The sequence below is a fragment of the Podarcis melisellensis genome (assembly GCF_964234715.1).
Source record: "Podarcis melisellensis genome assembly, chromosome: 7".
Classification (NCBI taxonomy): domain Eukaryota; kingdom Metazoa; phylum Chordata; class Lepidosauria; order Squamata; family Lacertidae; genus Podarcis; species Podarcis melisellensis.
In genome coordinates, this window is record NC_138539.1 from 55,376,020 (window position 1) to 55,396,073 (window position 20,054).

A 20,054-nucleotide genomic window follows, 5' to 3' on the forward strand; every position below is an offset into this window, starting at 1 on the left:
TGGCAGCAGAGGTCATGGTTTCCCCTCCACAAAATTCAACTTCACAGGATGTTGTGAAGTAAACAACATGGCCACTGCCAGGAGCTGCCAGCGTGATGAAGGGAAGCTCTTCAGCCACCCCACATAACTTAGGAAGGACCAACCCACCAAATGTAGGAGGGTGCTGGATCTGGTAATGGCACCATGGGGCATTGTCGTCCATTTGAGAAGCTGTCTAGTTCAACTTATGGTCTAAAGAACCGTAAGAAGAAGAGCAGGGAACTTGAAGTGGCTTGTAGACACACAGGGCACCTGACCAGTCTTCCCTACTGTAGTCTTTATTTCTAAATTTGCAACTATACATATAAATTAGCATATGAATATATTAATTGTGCCCTCTTCTGGCATCTTTTTTGGTGGTGCCTCTCACATGGCTAGTAGGGGAAGTGGAAAATCTTAAACCTGGTGTCCAGATCAGATGTTGGCACCTAAAAATATGATGTTTTTGTTAACAGACGGCCAAATAAATCCAACCATCTTTTGTTTCCATACTGACTCTTAGGCTTCTAACACACTATTCCTTCAAAGCACATTCTTTCCCTCAAAGAATTCTGGGCACTGTAGTTCACCCCTCACTGTTACAGTGTAGTTTGGGTTGCTGGGAAATATAACTGCTGGGAATTATAACTCTGGGGTGAACTGCAGTGCCCAGAATTCTTTGGGAGAAAGAGTGTGCTTTGAATATATAGTGGGTATGCTGCCCCATTTAAAGGCCATTAGAAGGAGATGTTATCTCAAAATGAATTTTTTTTTTGAAGACAGTTTTCCATCATGTGCAACAGGTTCGTTATGATAAAAAATGTTCTCAAATTATGAATAGTCTAAAACCAGTGATATTGCTGAGCCTATAAATTAAGAATTGCTCAATTTAAAACTATGAATGAATAATCATGACACGAAGCACAGGCTTTAATTAAAATTTGGTCATCTACCTGGAAACCCAGATGTACATGATATGATCTCTGTGTGGAACATTATAGAACTTTGTTAAAATGGTCCAATAAACATACTCCATCTGAAAGAGAAGTTCCGTCAAAGCCTGTTTATTTTACATAACTGATAAAGATATTTTTTTAAAAAAAGACTTGGTCAGGAGCAAACACGTTTCAAGATCATTGAACACCAAGCTGGGCCATCTTAATTTACAAATGCTACTCATCAACAGCAAGTGAATAATCTTAAAATAATCAGATTAATTTTTTTGGGGGGGTAGGGGTAGGGGAGCATAATTTGCAACCAGTGTAAAAATGAGGAGGGGGGAAGAACTGAGAAAACATATGGAAATGCTGAGAAATTATTTATTTAATTTAAACCTGACCTTGTTTGGTGGTGGAACAAACATTCACTGAGGAAGACAAACAGGCTTTCTCCTCTGTGGCACGATTCCATAACACAGCCCTGTCCTATAAATGTCTGTGGAACCACAGAAACTTAAGCTGGGGGGAGTAGCACTCGCAGAGTGGCTATCAGTAAGTGACTTGTTGAAAATTTAATTCTCTGAATGCATCATGTGGTTTCAAAGGACAACAATTCTAGAGCATCCATCCTTCTTTGTGTCATTTCTTTTGGAAGACGGCCGTTAAAGCTCTGTGTCTTTATTTACTAGGAGGGTTGGTGTGTCTAGGGTTACTGTGCTTTAGCGGCCGAAGGGACCGAGCTCGATGGCGTGAGGAGGAGGAGAGCACAGAGAAGCAGAGCAATTGCAGCATGATTGGCAGGTGCTTTAAAACTGGGAAAGATGAAGAGTCGGCTTGCTCCGAACTTCTGAAAAGCAGGTGCTATTTATGTGAGGCATATGTGGTGCATTCAGGGCCAAGTTGCACATTAATAGGTGATACTGGTGATGGCTTTGGTGTTAACACAAACAACAGATTTAAGGGGGAAGTATATGTGGTTGCACACTCCCATACATATATATCATTCTGGAGCAAAAGTCTTGTACAGTGGTACCTCAGGTTACATATGCTTCAGGTTACAGACTCCGCTAACCCAGAAATATTGCCTTGAGTTAAGAACTTTGCTTCAGGATGAGAACAGAAATCATGCTCCGGCGGTGCAGCAGCAGCGGGAGGCCCCATGACCTAAAGTGGTGCTTCAGGTTAAGAACAGTTTCAGGTTAAGAACGGACCTCCGGAACGAATTAAGTACTTAACCTGAGGTACCATTGTAGTCCCTTCAGATCTGGTGAGGTGGAGGGGTGCTTGGGAGGAGGGAAGAAGGCTAGGACTTCACCACTCCCCTTTTCACCCACCCCAAGGCCTTTCCCAATTATGTTATAAAGTGCTCAAGGGATCATTTGGGTTGGGCTCCCTGGACATTTTATTACTATATGTGGAGGGAGCAGTTCTGAAGAGCAGGATATAGTGTCTTTTCCAGCCCCCTGCCTGTATAGTGTCGGAAAGGGGATTATTTTTAAATGCACAACACACATCCCTCTAACTCTAATTTCTCCAGCGCTACTACCCAGTCCTACTCCAGGATACTTACTGTAAAATATCAGGGTTTGAGTAGGTCAGTTCCCTCTTTCTCTTGGGGAGCCTTGTTTAAAGAATGGAATTCTTGCCCACTGCAGTAAGAAACTGGGGTGGGGGGGGGAGAGAGGGAGAGTTTATCTGCAGGTAATTGCAAGTTACGTCTTTGAATAAATTGCCATTTGATGAGATCCTCCTACAGTTGTCACTGTGGTTCTCTCATTGCTCAGTGGATGGCAGTGTTGACTTCTCTAACAATATTAGGCTAACTCATGGTTTGCTCTATTAGTTTTACGGATGACTCTACATTTTCAGAATATTCAGAAGTTTTGAAGGACAGAAGGAGCTCATTTTTAGATGAAGAACAGCCTTTTTTGTTGAATGCTTCTTTCAGCAGTACTTGTCAGAGCAGGAAAAAGTAATGGTAAGAACTAATATACAAGAAGGGTTGATTGTATTAGCAGACTAAAGTGGCATTTGATTAACAATGCTTTGGGGTATTTACATCTCTCTCTCTCTCTCTCTCTCTCTCTCTCTCTCTCTCTCTCTCACACACACACACACACACACACACACACACACAATTAGAGTAGCAATAGTGCACAGTGGTACCTTGGGTTACGAACTTAATTCGTTCCGGAGGTCCGTTCTTAACCCAAAACTGTTCTTAACCTGAGGCACACTTTCGCTGATGGGGCCTCCTGCCGCTGCCATGCGATTTTCATTCTCATCCTGTAGCAAAGTTTGTAACCCAAGGTACTACTTCCAGGTTAGTGGAGTTTGTAACCCAAAGCGTTTGTAACCCAAGGTACCACTGTATTTTCCTTTCAGAAGCCTGGTATTTCACATCTACGCTGATACACAATTGTTGGTGCTGACAGCAGACTGGGCTCACATGATGATGGTATAGCCACAAAATACTTAATAACGTCACTAAGAACAAAGTTAGTGCAGAGTCATGGCATTTGATTCCTGTGATGTGATCATATGGCAAAATCTTATTTGCTTTGCATTGTTACTAGGAAGGAGTATTATTCTAACAAATAATACATCAAGTTCTGTGAGTGATCAGGGTTTTGAGACCAGCAAACTGGGGCAAGGTTTTGGGTGTCTGCTGGGAAACATTTTGAGGTTCTAGAAAGTCCATTTTTGCAAAAGCAACAACATAATTGCTAGCGAACATCTAGCTCATCCCTGAATTAGTTAGATGCACCTAGGACACCAGTCCCTTCTCTGCTTACCTTGTGCCATTTTGATCAGTCTTCAATTGGCTTGTCCCCACTGGGGGATGAGCACTCATTTCCTCTATTTTGTCCAGCACTCAGATTCACATGTACAGATATGCTGCCCTCAACTGCAGCAAAGCTGTCCTCTCAAGAGAAGAGCTAACCCTTTCATTACAGCGGGTAGCATTATCATGCAAAAGAACATTCCCTCAAGCACCTGTGAGTGACCTGAGGCCCACTTGGCTCTGAAGCCACTACATTTGCCCATTCTATTACAGCCCCTTTCCCAGAGATTGGGCGCATCACTCAACATGTAACCCCTGACAGATCACCCCGGAGGAATGTGGTCCTTGGTCACAACACCATACACTTAAAGCACTTGGCTTCCTGAAAAGAATCCTGGGAATTGTGGTGAATCCCTGACATAGCTATAGGTCTCAGAGTTTTTGGGGAGAAGCCTGATGTTTTAAATATACAGTATGGTATGGATGTGACTGTGGACAGAAATTGGTTACCTACTCCTGCTGTAAACTCTAACTGAAGAGTTGTAGTGCAGTTACATTTAACAGCAAAATAACTTTATTGTTTCCAAATATGAAGTTCTCAGCTTTCAACTCAGTAAAGCTACATCTTGCATTTATATGCTGTCATTCCCAGAGCATCTTTGAAATGTTACCATTGCCACTTTAATGGGGAAAATGCAACAGCACAACAACTTTCTGAATAAACAAGCCCAGGCCTAGACTGTAATCAGTCAGAAAATAATTCATCCAAGCTACTGAACTTTTGTCTCTCGTTCTTTTCCTATGATATAGAATTGTCAGGTTGCTTTCACAGCAGGTATAAAGAGGAGGAATAATAGTAGCTACCTCAATTTCATTTTCACAGTGGTAGTTAATGACCCCTTGGTTTTCACAAATATTTTCACAACAATAATGTTCCAGGGAGAACACATATTATAAATATATATATTTAACTCAGGTATGAAAGGTGCCTGTTGTCACCTGCCATCAGACAGGGAAAAAGAAAGTATAGTCACAACACATTGGGTGCAATGGCAGGTGGGATTGCCAAAGTTCCTTTTACCAGATGCCTGCCCCTTTCTGCCCCCTTTTATTTATATTTGCCAAACGCTAAAGCTGAATGCATGTAAGCTGCAAGTGTACTGTAAATAAATAGGTAAATAGTTTTTGAGGTGCAGGATGAATTCTACACCTCAGTCTTCTATTCCAGGTTTGCTTTGTGTGTGGAAAGAACAGGAAAGACAGGCAGAAGGCCATCTCTGGAAATATTACATTTCACTTTATATTATCTGGTACACATTGCTCCCCTACCAAATAGAAGGGAAATTGATTACCAGAAAAGAGGACATGGTTCTGCATAAAATCTGCATGCCTTAATTTACATTTATAGATGCACATTTAGAAATTATTGCTATAATTTAAACAGAAATACAATACATGCCTGCATGCCTCCTGAGGCTGTTCTGCAGGTACTTATTGGTGATGGTCATCTTCAAGGATCCTGCTCTGCCTTGTTATAGTTTCCCCCAACTTTTAACTAAACAGAGCAGCCGTTCAATTTAAGGGCTCCTTCAAATAGGGAACTGTCCTTTGACAACCCTTCAAACAAAGGACTATCAATCAGGACACATAGCCAACCTAATACATACTGTTTTTCAACAGATTTCTTTATTTCATATTTTGAAAAAAATTCATAAGGGAAAAGACTATCGTTATCTCTGAAACCTGGATGAAGGTATAACCTCATTTTGGGGACGAGCAAGGAGGACTGGGCTAGGGCTGTAAGTATTCATCAGACGGCTTTCGGGAAGTTCTTGCAGTGAATTTCTTTTCCCCTTCCGCTAAGATTTGATATTAAAATGAATTGTTTGCAATGCCTACTTGTTAGCAAGCACAAAACGCCATTCAGAAAATGCCTATTGTTACTGTGCTTTGCAGTGACTTTAGATGCGTCTCTGGGGGTCTGTTTTGTATTCTTTTTACTGTTTACTCGACTTTCCTCAAGCCCCGCCAAGCAGGATGAAAAGGCTGGTGTAGAAGGTACCTTGTGAAATGAACGAGCCTGGTCTGCCAGCCAGTTTTCCCAACCTCTCAGAGCTCTAATTAAAATCCAGTGAACACATGAGCAATGTTGGCACGGGACTTTGGAAGTGTTTGTTACAACAGTGTCAAAGAGTAGATAAGGTTTTTAGGGGATTAGTGTTGGGTGTTTTGTTTCAGGTGGATTATTTCTAGTGAATGGGCCTTCGGTTGTTGGGGGTTTTTTTTATCTGCTTAGCCAAAGAGGCAGGTGGGTCTCAAAACCATCCTGATATTTTATTTAAACCAGATGGTGGAGGTTCTAGGGAGCATTGCTTATTAAAAAAGAAGAAGAAGAAGAATGTGAAAGCTGCCGAGCCTGGTGGAATTAATGACATACTAGATTCAAGGCCGCTTCACACTTTTTGTGACAGCTGTGTTTTCCAGTACCCAGCGCTGCTTTGGTGACAGACATTGCAATGTTTGAAGCGGGAGATGCGTGTCTCACAGTGTGACATGCAATGAACTTATGCTGCAGGACTTTAATAGGATGCTATATGTGTTTACTGATGCACACCTCGCTTTCACAGGTGCTCTCAGGTTCCTGGTATAGTTAAGATCTGATTTATGGGTGCAAAAGACAGGGGCAGGGCTGTCACTGTGGTGGCTCCATGGCTTTTAGAACCCTTTTCTCAGTGAGATCCTACACTGCAAAAACTTTGAACGGATGTGTCAATTAGGTAGGCTGATGGTGATAACTTTGTTGGAAGTAAATAGTTCACGACTATAGGACTCCTTAGGGATGCGGGTGGCGCTGTGTGTTAAACCACGGAGTCTAGGGCTTGCTGATCAGAATGTCGGCGGTTTGAATCCCCGCGAAGGGGTGAGCTCCCGTTGTTTGGTCCCTGCTCCTGCCAACCTAGCAGTTCGAAAGCACATCAAAGTGCAAGTAGATAAATAGGTATTGCTCCAGTGGGAAGGTAAACGGCGTTTCCGTGTGCTGTTCTGGTTCGCCAGAAATGGCTTAGTCATGCTGGCCACATGACCCGGAAGCTGTCTGCGGACAAACGCCAGCTCCCTCGGCCTATAGAGCGAGATGAGTGAGCAACCCCAGAGTCGGTCACGACTGGACCTAATGGTCAGAGGTCACTTTACCTCTACCTTATAGGGTTCCTTATGCTTATCTATTCAACAATGCTGTCCTATACAAGTCTACTCAGAAGCAAGTCCCATTGAGTTTAGTGTGACACACTCCCAGGGTATACAGTATATAGTGCTGCAGTCTAAACACTTCTTTTACTCAAATAATAATATAGAAAGAATTATCCTCTAAATGATTCCATATCTATCAAGAGGCCTGCAGTTATAACAGTCCATGGAATTTTACAAATGTTCAAAATGCTTTTTAAAAAAAAAAAAAAAAGAGAGAGATCTTAGTTACAGAAACCATTCTATGGTTGAAATATTTGCTTTCATTTTATGAAGATTTGTTTTCAGTATCAAAAACTGAACACAAAGCTACTATTTCCTTGCGACAACCTGTTTCACTGAGTACAAGCCACCTGCAGAAGAAAGTGCCACTACGTGAATGCATTTTTTAAATAAATAAATAAATAAATTCAAGCATTCTTTAATGGAATGAAAGAGAGGGAGGGAGGGAGAAGTGAAAACTTTGCTTCGGTTACACAATAGCACGTTGGAGGCACAGCCACGAGATCCAGAGAAACCTTATATATACGCTAGCAAATAGAGAAGATCCTGGGTGCTCATTCACTGTGTAACTCAATTCACATTATCCATTATGTGAATGAGATGTGAAAAATAATTTCCTGTATCTCTAAGGCATCGCTGTGCTAAGTGGATCTCTGGCTCTGACCCATGGAAAATAATAAAGCAGTGTGCCCTCGCACTGTCTTTCAGTAGGGATACCTGTGCTTCATTGTAATCCATGCTCACAGGAAACTTAGTACTTGAATATTAGCAAAGCTACGGCTCTGTCTCAGGGAAATGCTTTCTTGTGGGCTACGTTGGAAGCTAGTGCTTTCAGCATTTCCAGAGGCATGCGGAGTACTTTAGAGCCATGTGATCAGTCCGGTTCCCTTTGAGCAATAAAGTGCAGCATGTGAAGTTCATGCAGCCATGAACATTTCATCCTCCGAAATGGCTCTTATAAAAACAGTAATAGTCAGGATGTCAGTAGAGCATATTGGCAATTAATCCTCCACATGATCAATGGAGAGAATGTCCTTTTCCCTCTATCTCTGGTTTATTTATGTGTTCCCATTAATTATGCCTAATTTTCAGTTGGCACTTCTCCTCTTAATGTAATTCAATTTAAGCATATCTTTCCAGAGACTTATTAATAGGTAGGGTCATTTATATTGTGTAGCACAAATATTTTATAATCCACTAATCTTGACAAAAAGGCAATGCCTGGCTAATAAAAAATGTATGAGGAGTAATGGTTCCCTATTAATAACTTATTAGGTCAGATCACACAGTTTGAAGTGTCTATTACACTTTAATTTTATCAGATTTCTTTCTTTGGAACCTGCAACTCTTTCTTTATCTTTTTATTGACATCACTTTTAATCCAGCCCCTTGGATCATTGACCAAAAAAAGGAAAAAAAACAACCCAATTTGCTGTGTATCTTTGCCTTTTTGTGCTGGGCCCCCAAATGGCTTTCTGGAAAGTGTAGGAGTTACTTGGATAGCAATGAAGACTAATGTTTAGAGTTCACTTTCTTTTGTAATAATTGCATCATAGTTCCTACAGTAGTAAATCAAATATTCCCTTGCTTGGCTGAAGTCAGAGGACTTTGAAACAAATTTCTTTTGAAACGTAAACACTACTGCAAGTAGTAGCTTTGAGTGGTGACAAGAAATGAAATTATGGCTAATTGAGAAATTAAAAATGCACAGACCACTAGGTCAAGATGGTGCACACCAGAGCTTCTTTCACTCGCCAGAACTCAGTTCCAGCACCTCTCAGGCGAGTGCCATTGCCATTATAAGATGCTGTGGTGAAGCTGTAGTCCCCATCCTCTTCATTTCCCATAATATGTTTGGATTCTACTACAACAAGGGGGGATGAAGATGTCAGCAGTTACTGCCATCACCTTCTGTGGTGTTTCTGTTCACAGTGGCAGGCTGAGTGTTATTGACCATTCCCAGTGGTGCCTACCGTCTTGGTGATTCTGGTGGTAGTGGGGCATAGAGGGCCCTTTGCCAAAAGTGGTGGTCTCAGACCTGACCCTGTTGTTAATTGTCTCTTGACTAACCATAAATTGTCCCAATGGCTATCCTCTCTCTCTCTCTTGTTTGTGTGTGGGAGGGAGGCTTTAATTACCATTTGCTTGTATTTCTCTTCTTTTTAATAGAGAAATTTTGTTATTAAAAAAAGTAAAAAATGAGAGGAAACTGGCAATTAAAGCCTGATATTAACAATTAAGAGAATCTATTCATGAGGCAAATAAGAGGTTATTCACGACTAATCCCTCAGTTGGGATCAACAGTAATCAATAAGAGAAGCTCAGCCTGCAAGCAATAAACTTTTAATTGAAGTTTGCTGTCTGGTACTTACTTGTGAGTAAACATGGTAGTAGGCTCTTGCCCATGTGCTCTATTAATATTGAATTACACTGTGTGCTTGCATGGACCCTCCATTTTGATTCTGCTTCCAGGTTAAAGCAAACTTATTTTGACAAAACCTGTTTTTTGCTTTTCTGTTTATCTTTCATGCATCATATTTGTTTTTGTTTATTAAGTTTAGAATGGTTCTGTTCAGAGCAAGGTGAATTTAGATCAGGAAGACCTGGGTTCAAAACTTAGCATAGTCATGGATTCCTTCGATGACATTGGGCAGCTCAGCTCATTATGTCACTGTCATCATAAGGTTCCTCAGATGTAACATGGGAATGATTGCACCCTTTAAGTTACATATTTCGAAGTGAGGATTACTGGTAGGAAAAACTGTTAGTCACACATCAGGAACAGGGTGCAAAAATCTTGGGGGGAAATACCAAAAATCTTGGGGGAAATATAGTATTGGACCAGAACAATACTACTAGGTGGAAATTGGCATGCTATGTCGAATGTTCTCTCAGGGCAAACATTTCAGCTTGGTAAATGGAACAATCCACCCCACAGTGTCCTGGGGGTCCTATTGACTCCCCAAGTCCATTTCAGTGCATGCAGGGGGAGGAGGGGGTAAACCCCCATTGCAGAAGTGGATGTCCTCTTGCATGACTTCTGCTGACAGGAGTCATTAGTTGAATCCTGTCCTCTGCATTCTTCAAAGGTTCCCCTCTGGTGGTAGATACTATCCCAGTGGTTAGGTTCTTCTTCATCCCTCTGTGTTTCCCTACAATCTTCTTTCTCCCCTACTCCTCTTTTTTGCATTGTCTCACTGCTTGCTTTTCCACAACCCACTTCATCCCTTTGGGAGACTGAAGCCTTCTTTCTCCAAAGTAGTTTCCACAGCCGATACACTCCCATGAGAGAAGTTCCCTATAGGGTTTGGGCTGCCATTGTGCAATATTAGGCCTGCTACAGCACTCCTTGAAATAAATAGGACTCGTCTTGCCCTCAGTATGTTTCATTGTGTGCCACATTGTACGCTAGAACAACAATTTATTATTGTAGCGCACCCCAGAACTGGGTAAATTAGTTCTATTCAATACGGAGTGCTGAACATAAAATATACATCAGGATGTCAGCCTCTTTGCGAGTTTGGTCAGACACCTGTGTCTCTGCTATTGAAAGATCATTCTTACTTATGGCCATTTAAGAAAACATAACAGACTAGAATTTGCTGTATATTGTGGGCAAAGATAGCTTCTGTCAGCAATTGTTCAGAGCAATCGTTATTCAGGCAACATTCTCACTGAAGTTAATGAGAGTTTTTGAGGGTGGATATCTTTTTCCAAGAATGTTGCTGGGATGTAGCTTTCATTAAAGAGAATGGAACTTGGTGTTCCAAAGGTTTTGAAATCTTTTAAAATGGGATCACCTAAAGGGAGGCAGTGACCCAGAGGCAAGGACCATAAAATACAATTCTCTCTAGGTGCACTCTTATTTTACGTTAAAAATTCATTTCTTCAGTTAAGAATGTGCCTCTCTTTTCTAATAAAGACGAATCAACACTGAGCAGCAGAACACCCATAATAATAAAACCACTACATCATTAAATGCAAACCTACCTTATTTTCATATTCCTTCAAAGTTTTTCAGTGCAGTTCTCCAACCAAAAAAATGCTTTCGAAAAGCATATGCTAGCATGTATAAATGCTCATATTACTGAAAATTATATACAAAAATGCATTATGTTAGGGGAGATCGTATGTGAACTTTTAAAAACCAACCAACCTCTAAACTATGTGGAAATGTAGAGAACTGAATTTAAGACTGCAAAAATTAGAAATGAAGAAAAAAGAAAATTGACAAGATTTGGCTATCCCTAATTGTGGCTCTCCAGATGTTGTTGGACTCCAATTTCCATCAACCCTAGGCAGGATTCCCATAAATTCTCATTAATTTCCATCAACCTCAATAGCCAGGGATAATTGGAGATGTAACTCAACATTTAGAGGGCCGTAGTTCACCCCCCAACAGTCCTTACAATATTCAAAACAGACTGATAAAGACTGAGATTGCTCAGTGGCCTCCAAAAACACTAAATGATGAGGGCAGGAGATAGGTAGACAAATAGACAGACAGACAGATAGATATGGGTTGGATTTGCCTGCTCAAACAGGCAAGTATCTGGAAGATAGAGGGTTAGGATCTTGGCGGGGGGTAGGGAGTCTAGCATTGTCTGTCTCTTCATAGTGCTACCTTCCTGCCCTTTTGATACAGCAATAAAATGCTCAGGAGAACCCATAAATGCTATTTACCACAGTTTTAGACGCCTCTGGGAAGGTAGGAATGAAGCATATTATTCTTTCTCCTTTCCCCCTCTCTGTCCTGACTCCTCTCCCATAAATGTCAAAACGGCTCTACAAGACTCCTGTTCCTGGCTAGCTGGAGTCCCAAACACGGACATTATTGAGCATCTTCCATTGCTCCTTCTTAATACTGAATATGTTGGTTCTGTATCTATCAGCAAAAGACCAGGTCATGTTTCCACATACTTGAGGGACTCCCCAGGCAAGCAGAACAGTAAACTTTTGTACTTTTAAAAAGACAGGAAGAGAGCCTCCAAAAGTTGCTTGAAGTGTCATATCAGACACAAAAGTAAAATACAGGAATGGGTAGGCTGTGGCCCCACAGATATTGTTGGATTCAAACTCCCATCATTCCTGACCATTGGAGATGGTGGCTGAGGATAATGGAGGTTGGAGACCAAGGGCCACAGGGTTCCCATCCGTGATCAGATAATACTGTGTTTTTAGTCTGTTTATTGTCTTGCAATATTTTATATGAAAATGTATTGTCCAACATGGCTACCTATCTGAAGCTAGAATTGTGTGTGCATAATCATTAGATGTTAGCTGACCTTGGTGAGACTCCCATGAAAAAAATATGTGATGCCCAAAATGTGGTGCTTGACATGTTTCAATAAAAGCTATCTGTTTGTCCTAGCTTACAATGATCTCCAAACATTACAGAAAAGATGTATCAGAGATGAAGGAACCTGCCTTTAGCAAGCAAAGCAGTCCTTAAAGCTCCCATTTGTAACTTTCTGTGGTTTGCCCTGGGCACAAATTTAGAATATTTTAAAAGGTCAGGCACCAGTTTAAGGTCTCCATTAAGCTGAAGGTGGATCACGGTTTTATTTTTTTTTGAGGGGTGGTGAGAATTGATTTCTTTAACACGAATCTCCTCTTCTTTGAAGTATCTATGTAGAAAATATGCCAAAAACCCCTCAATGATGCTAATGAGAGCCACTCCTACTAGAATGTAGGTGGAATAATAGACTTTTGGGGTGTTTGCAACATCAGCAGCTGCCTGCTGATGTATTTGCTTTTCTGTTAAATGGAAACAGTGGTGTAAAAATAGATGCTGGCATTTATTGGAAGCCTAAGCACACTGAAGTTTTACAGATTTAGAAAGTTCACTAATCACTATCAATTAAAAAACTTGCCTCCATAGCTTATAAATTAATCAGGATGATGCACACCGCAGCAGGGTCTGCTAGGAATATTTCTTTTGAACAAAAGCAGCCAGAGATGTTAAAAAAATAAAAATCATTTGGAGATCCAAACCTTTAGATTATATTTTGGAAGTAACGTTTCCAGCAATCTTTACTGATAGTGAATTCATTAGCCAAATGGCAATCCTGATAGAGGCAAAATGGCAGCATCTATTAGCAGGCTTGGGGATATTTCCAGAAGTACAAAAATAAAGCTCAGTAAGGATGGTAAGGACTGGACTTGTTTAGCAACCATAGAAAGATGGCAGAGTGTTGCAGGTGGGGTATGGTAAGCAGGGCTGGGAAGCGAGAAAGGGGATGGAAAAGAGTACTCTATGCTGCAATGTTTTAGTTTAGTTAGTGACTGCCAATACTCTGGCACATAATCTAATCTTATTAGTAATGGCAAGCTTAGCTTTAATATTGAAATATTAGCTGGAAGTTAATGATTCCAATTTAAAAGGATTATGAATACATACAATTATAACGTGCATAGTAATTTTGATTATAGTTAACCGTTGGGAACATGTTGCCTTGTCTTCCCCTGAGCTTAGTATTAAATAGAAGCAGCGTGTTTACCTACGAGTGTTTCATAGAGAAGTGCGCATTGTATGTCATCACCATTTGTAGTGCTCGGGCACCACCCACAATATTCCCAAAGGTCATTTCAAAGAAGAGTGTTACTTTGCTGTAGCTACTGAAGCAAACCCGGCGATGTTTAAGCTGTTTCGGGAAAGGCACAGTTGGTAGCATTCTGCTTAGATAACTTGGTTAAAGTACTCCCTCGAGGAAAAGACCTGAAGAGCATTATGAGGACAATATGGCAGAAAGCGAGCATATGGTTTAGAACAGGAAAATTTCAGACGTTGGGATTTCCTTCACTTTCCTATAAACAAGCGTGACCTGTCCAAAACGGCTTTTAAAAAAATATTGGAAAGTATTCCTTAGTTATTGTTGTTGTTGCTGCTGCTATTTAGCATTCTCACTTTCTTATGTACATAGTAATATTATCAAAGAATTATGGAAGATTAGGAAACTGTTTATATCAGTTCTACCTTCCATTAGCAAACCCTTCACAATACAAGTAGCAGCTTATTTTGATCCATTGAACTCCATCCTGACAAGTACAATTCTTGAATGGAGAGCTTTGGAGGGCTATCTATATTTAATTCATGCTTCCTGAAACACTTTGCATGAGATAGGCAAGCCATGACCATTCATCAGCCCTGAGACGAATGAGTAAATTCATCTCATAAAACTGACACCGCCCATCTGTAAGTGGTGGGGCGAGAGGTGCTTTTCACCAATGCCATCTGGTGATAAAACTATCAATTTGTCTCTACTATTCAAAATTAACAACTGCCCCCCATGCTTTCATAATCTGGAAAAAGTATTTTACAATGCTGCAGGGTAGCAATGTCACTGAACCCTTCAGCGGTGACAGATTCAGCAGATCACCCGCTGCCCTCACAGGCAAAGGCACAGGAACATGGGAAGGTGCCTGACACCGAGTTCGAGTGTGGACCCTGCTCCATCCAACTCAGTTTGGGTTACACTGACTGGCAGTAGCTCTTGAGGTGTCAAGCATGGGGCTTTTCCATTACTACTTAGACTACATCCTGGAGACTGAACCCGAGACCTAAGAGAATATTATTGTTATTAGTAGTAACTTCATTATAAGTAGTTGGAAAAGACCAATGCCTAGTTATAGGCCGGAATCTTTGTTTGATTAGGTTTTACACAATCCTACCAGCTTTTAGGGTTTCTCCTGACTTCCTCCCCGATCTTAGGTTTAATGAAACAATACTGAAAATAACAATGATGGTGATATTTTCAGGAGACAGACAAAACACTGAATTGGTAATGTTTGCTTACCTTCTCCCACCCACTCAGTATGCTAATCTTTGTCTTCCTTCTACAATAAGGTGTTTGTAACCATATGGCTTCTGTTCACTTTGGTCATCTTGATCACACCACAGTATCGCTAGGGACATTATTGCAGTGCCTGAAAGCGCTTCAGTCTGAAAAGCTGAAAGTACGTCCTTAACCTGTTGTTTCATCTCTTGCCTGCCATTTGGTGGCAGCCTTGCATCAGTTTCAAAGCGAAGAGCGTTCTTTGAGAGGGTTTTCCCCAAGAGTGGGTTGAATAGATGAAGGCGTTTTAAGAGCATTCTTTTTAAAGACCAAGTATACACACAGACCTAAAGCTGAATGATCAAATTAACTGGGAAAATATAGGCAAAAATCTTCCCGTTGTACAGCTAAAAGCCAAGCATGCCTACAATTGCAAAAGGAAGACAAAAGCCACACAGCTACATACTGCAGGTGTTTGTTCCAAAGTGCCTTTTTACTATTGCCATAGCTTGTTTAACTGTCTTACTAGCTGATCCAGGTGAGCATCTTCCGTTTTCTCATAGGTCTCCTAGTCTTCTGAATGACAGATTGTTACTTTGGCCTCTGGGGTACAGATTGATACATGATATCATGAGTTTTGAAACTATGTTGGCTTTATTCTGTACTTTGTCTTTTTATCTGATCTTTTTATGCTTCATCTGTGGATGCAGGGCAGTATACAAATTTAACAAACAAACAAACAAATTCTACACACATCTTCTAGGAGATCAGTAGGACACTCCCAATAACATGCAATCCTGTGGACACTTGCTTACGAGTATGCCCCAGTGAGCGCCAAGGGGGGGGGAGCATAGATTTGGGTAACACATACTGCCATTTCTGCATTGTGGACAATGCCTACTATGCAGCATGAAGCCAATAGTTCAATTGAAAACTGAGAACTATGTTTACAACTTTCAAACACAAATGGATTAGCTACAGGGCATGCCGGGAACAGAACCATTTTTATTTCGTTGTTATTTCTTATATGTGCAAGGTCAATAATAATAACCAGTGCTTGGGGGTTAAAAAAAAATGAAGTTCTGGTAAAGGTATTGTGGGTGCCACCAGAACAAATGGCTGGCACAAAGTGGCTGCCATGGGCAGCAGAAAAACATGCGACAGTACTCCATATTGCTGAGTACTGTCGCAAAAAAATACTAATAAGAATCCTTTATTACACTAGGTTATTGTCTTGTGATAAGTGTCTAATTGTGTGTGATAAAATTCACTGTCCATGGCTGTGTGTTTCCAATGGGGAAGTAAAAGATGGACACATATAAAAATAGCTCTCCAGATCTGAAGTACCAGCACTATTGGTCATGTTTCTGATAAAACACAGCTAGTGCTGAGTTGAAAGAGCTCTGTCTACTTTGCCACTACTCTGTTTACAAGCTACGACATGTGTGCATGTGTATGTGGAATTTTAGTGATCTGGAGCCGGGCACAAACAGGGGTGATAATATCAGGGCAAGCTGTTGGTAGGTGCCATTGTTTACTCAGAAGGCTCTAAAGTGTGGGAATAAAGTGTGCTCTCACTCTAATTCTGCATGTGACATGTTCTGAAGATAAATCAGAGTGAGAATATTGCTTCTTGCCCTCGCTCAGAAGTCTTTTTGTGCAAGTCCAGTTCTGGTCAGTATCTGGGTAAGCTATTGAGTAGGTGCACCTTTCTTCTGTGAAAGAAAGATGGGATATATATGTATCGAAATAAGTAAATAAAATGCTTACACAAATAGAGACATAAATCACTCTATGATAAAAGCAAAAAGTGAGTTGTTTGTGTGTGGTGAATAAGTATACAGTTACCAACACACCCACCCCAGCCACAATATACCATTTGACTAAGCAATCAGGACAACTAATATAGAATAGTTATATTGTACACTGACATAACAATCTTGTCTGGACAGAAGAAACTCAATGGGGCTTACTCCCAGATAAGTGTACTTAGGACTGCAGCCAAATTCAGTGATCCTTAGCCAGGAATCCTACATTAACTAGGGAATCAAGCTTATTGGATTCAGTGGGATTTACTTTCAAGCAAACATTAAACTGTAAGGATGCTTAGTTAAAAGTGAGCATGATGTCAGCGGATATGGAGCCAGGTCACATCCACAGGTGGTGTTTATTTTCTCCATATGATCCATTCCTTTTGACATTGACATATGAAGAGGGCTGGGGACTTACTGTGTGTGTACCAGCTGCCGATACTGGAAGAGCTACACCCCTTTCTGGGACTGCTGATAAAATGGGTCTTCCATTGATAAGTGGCTGGTTCACATGTGAGCTGCAATTCCGTATGCATGCACCTAGGAATAAGAGCCATCCACTTCAGGGGAACTGAATTCTGAGTAGGCACGCAATTGGGCTGCACTATAAAGTTAATTCATGGACTTGTGAAGTCCATAATCTCTCTGGGAACTGCTGGTTGAAAACAGAGCTCAGTTTCCAGGTTGGGACGCACAAGGAATTCAATCTTTGAGAATTCCTTTATGAACTGCCCTGTTCCACATACCCTGGTTTAATGTATACCTTACAGGAAGAACCAAATGTCATGAGCTTCAATTGACAATTGAAGACTAATCTGTGACTCCAAAAATGTTTGTAAAATATGCTGCTGTTTTCTCCTTTCTGGGATTTTAATAATTTGTGGATGAGAAATACTTTGAATTTCATACTTCTTTGGATTATCTAATGTTGATCTGGCTCAAATAACATGCTGAAATAATTTTAAAATGTGTATTTTCAGATAAAATGCATTTAGAAATGCAAATTTTGTGAGGAAATATGTTCAAAGCACATATTTAATTACAGAATGGACTTATGAATGAACACACAAGAAGGTAACATGGACTCTAAATTGACTGATCTGGTGGTCCCTACTTCCAGGTAAATATTTATAGATCAAGGGGTCACTTTACTTTGCTTTGATCCTGAATAGGCAGTGTCAGAGGGTTTGAAGGAGAGAATATTTAAAATGCTGAATTTTAGTAGATATGTTCATTACTTCCAACTAGAGCTATCAAATTGGTTATCTCAATTTTTATTTTTTCCAATCATAAATTCAATTCTCAACATATTTGCAGCAACTGATAATTTTTGATAAAACATTCATGACAATTTGCCAGAGTTTTTGTGTGAATTTCTTCTAATAAACACTTGTATGCAATTTTTCCTAATATGCACATTTTTACTAAGAATTTTCCCCAATACATTTTTGTGTGCTATTTTCATGATTTCATGCACATAAATACTTTAGCATGTCTTTCCATTGATCTATGTCCTTTTGTATATATTTCTTGGCTGGAGAATTGCATTGCAAAATTCAGAGAAGTGAGAATTCAAAGGTTTTGCTTCAGTTTGCATATAGTTTTGGAAAGTGTGAATTTGCTACGTTTAAATGCAAAGTTAATCTAATTTCTCCCCTACCCCTTATTCCAAAGTACTAAAAAAAAAAATCATGAATATCTGAGATTTGTCAATTTGGGCTGCAATGGATAAAAGCATCATTGAAAGATGATGGCATAATTTCAAATCAATACTTGTGCAGCAGTATCTGTCTGTCTGTCTGTCTGTCTGTCTGTCTGTTTGTCTGTCTGTCTTCTATCCCGTCTCTTCTCTCAAATGATCCTAGGGTGCCAATATATTGGTATGTAGGAGAAGTGGTTATAAATGGAGCATCGGACAAATCCCTATAAAATCTGAAAAAGACAACATTAATTTCTGTGGTTTCCACCCTCTATATGTCCTTTATCTGCAACCTTGATGTGTAGAATTGTTTAATTCTTCCTTGCTTTTACTAGCATTTTATTTTTATCTTATTGCTGTTCATAGCATTGCTGCAAAGTGTGAAATTTCATGCTGGAAATTTCTGCAACGGGAATTGGTATGTGTTCACACATTAATCCCCTTAAACCATAGTCACACCTGCCTTGCGAACATCTTCTATACCTTCTGCCTGCCTGCCTTCCACTTGACTTTCCCCCTTTTAAATATTGGACCAGGTATAACCAGTGCTCCTATACACTGTGCTTGTTAGTCCCAATGTGCAGTTCCTTCAAAATGGACTAAAATATGTGATTTTCAGAACAGCAGATTGTCAGATAAAGGCTGATTCATGTACGTCCATGGCCCCTCACCCAATGCTGAATGCTTTCTTAGCTGTCTAATTATGAGTTTAACCACAACTGATTCTGTCATGCAGAAGTGTGTTGTAGTCTGCATTCATACAGAACTTTATTTCATTTCCCCAACATTTCCTTACCTGATAATTTTGGTGTTTTGTGTGATCTTTCACATGACATAAAAGCCACTTCTGGGAATTGAGCAGAATCTTTTTTTTAAAAAATAATAATAATAATAATACATTTTTATTGAAGTTATACACAAAAACAAACATATAAGAAAATACAGGAAAAAAATTACAAAAAAGAGAGAGAAAAACAACAACACAGAATTGAGCAGAATCTAATGGAAGTTTAGCACTCCTTTCCATGTTAATTGCTTCCATACAAAAATAAAAAATAGATAAAATCCATTTGCAACCCTGTTAACCCAGAAAAATCACAGGAATACACAGATGAAATTTGGGGTGGTTCTCATAGGCATCTTATTGTCCACTTCTGATAATGATACATATTTACCTATGGTGGAAGTCAATGTCCAGCTTGCCAGATGGAACAATACACCCTCTCCTCACATGCTATTCTGGGGATTCTTCTTAACTCCTAGATTCAATTTCAGGGGCAAGAGGGGAGGATAGGGAAGAAGGTCTTATTACACAAGCGGAAGTGCTGGTGCAGTGGAAGTGCTTCCACTGACAGAGCTGGTGAGGTGAACTTCATCCATAATGCTTTGCAAAGTGTGGGAGGACATGCCTCTACGCCAAAAGGTTGCAATCCAAACAAACAGACACAAGGAAACAACAGAAGAAGATGATGAAGAAGAAGGAGAGGAGGAGGAGGAGGAGGAGGAGGAGAAGGAGGTGGAGGAAGGAAATGAAGGAGGAAGGCTGGAGGAAATATGGGAAGGACATGCGATCATTTAAGCTATATGTACCTTGGCTTAGTTGCAATAGGGCATGAGGACAAGTAAATGGTTTCATGAGAAGTTGAGGAGTTGTGGTTCCATCAGAGTATGAAAACTTGAATCCAAGTCCAAGTGATATGAACTGTAGCCCTCAAACATCCTACTCCAGAACAGCCCACTGATTTTGAAGAATGTGGCCGTGATGGGATATAAATCAAA

At 40.3% G+C, this 20,054-nt stretch overlaps 1 long non-coding RNA gene across 1 annotated transcript in view; it reads left to right on the forward strand.

Annotated features, from left to right (window-relative positions):
• LOC309374527 overlaps positions 1–17,621 on the forward strand; it is a 32,592-nt gene extending 14,971 nt beyond the window's left edge. The window contains exon 3 of the long non-coding RNA XR_014170615.1: positions 17,557–17,621. This is a non-coding gene — a long non-coding RNA (uncharacterized lncRNA). The remainder of the gene's footprint in view (positions 1–17,556) is intronic.
• The last annotated feature ends 2,433 nt before the right edge of the window (positions 17,622–20,054 follow it).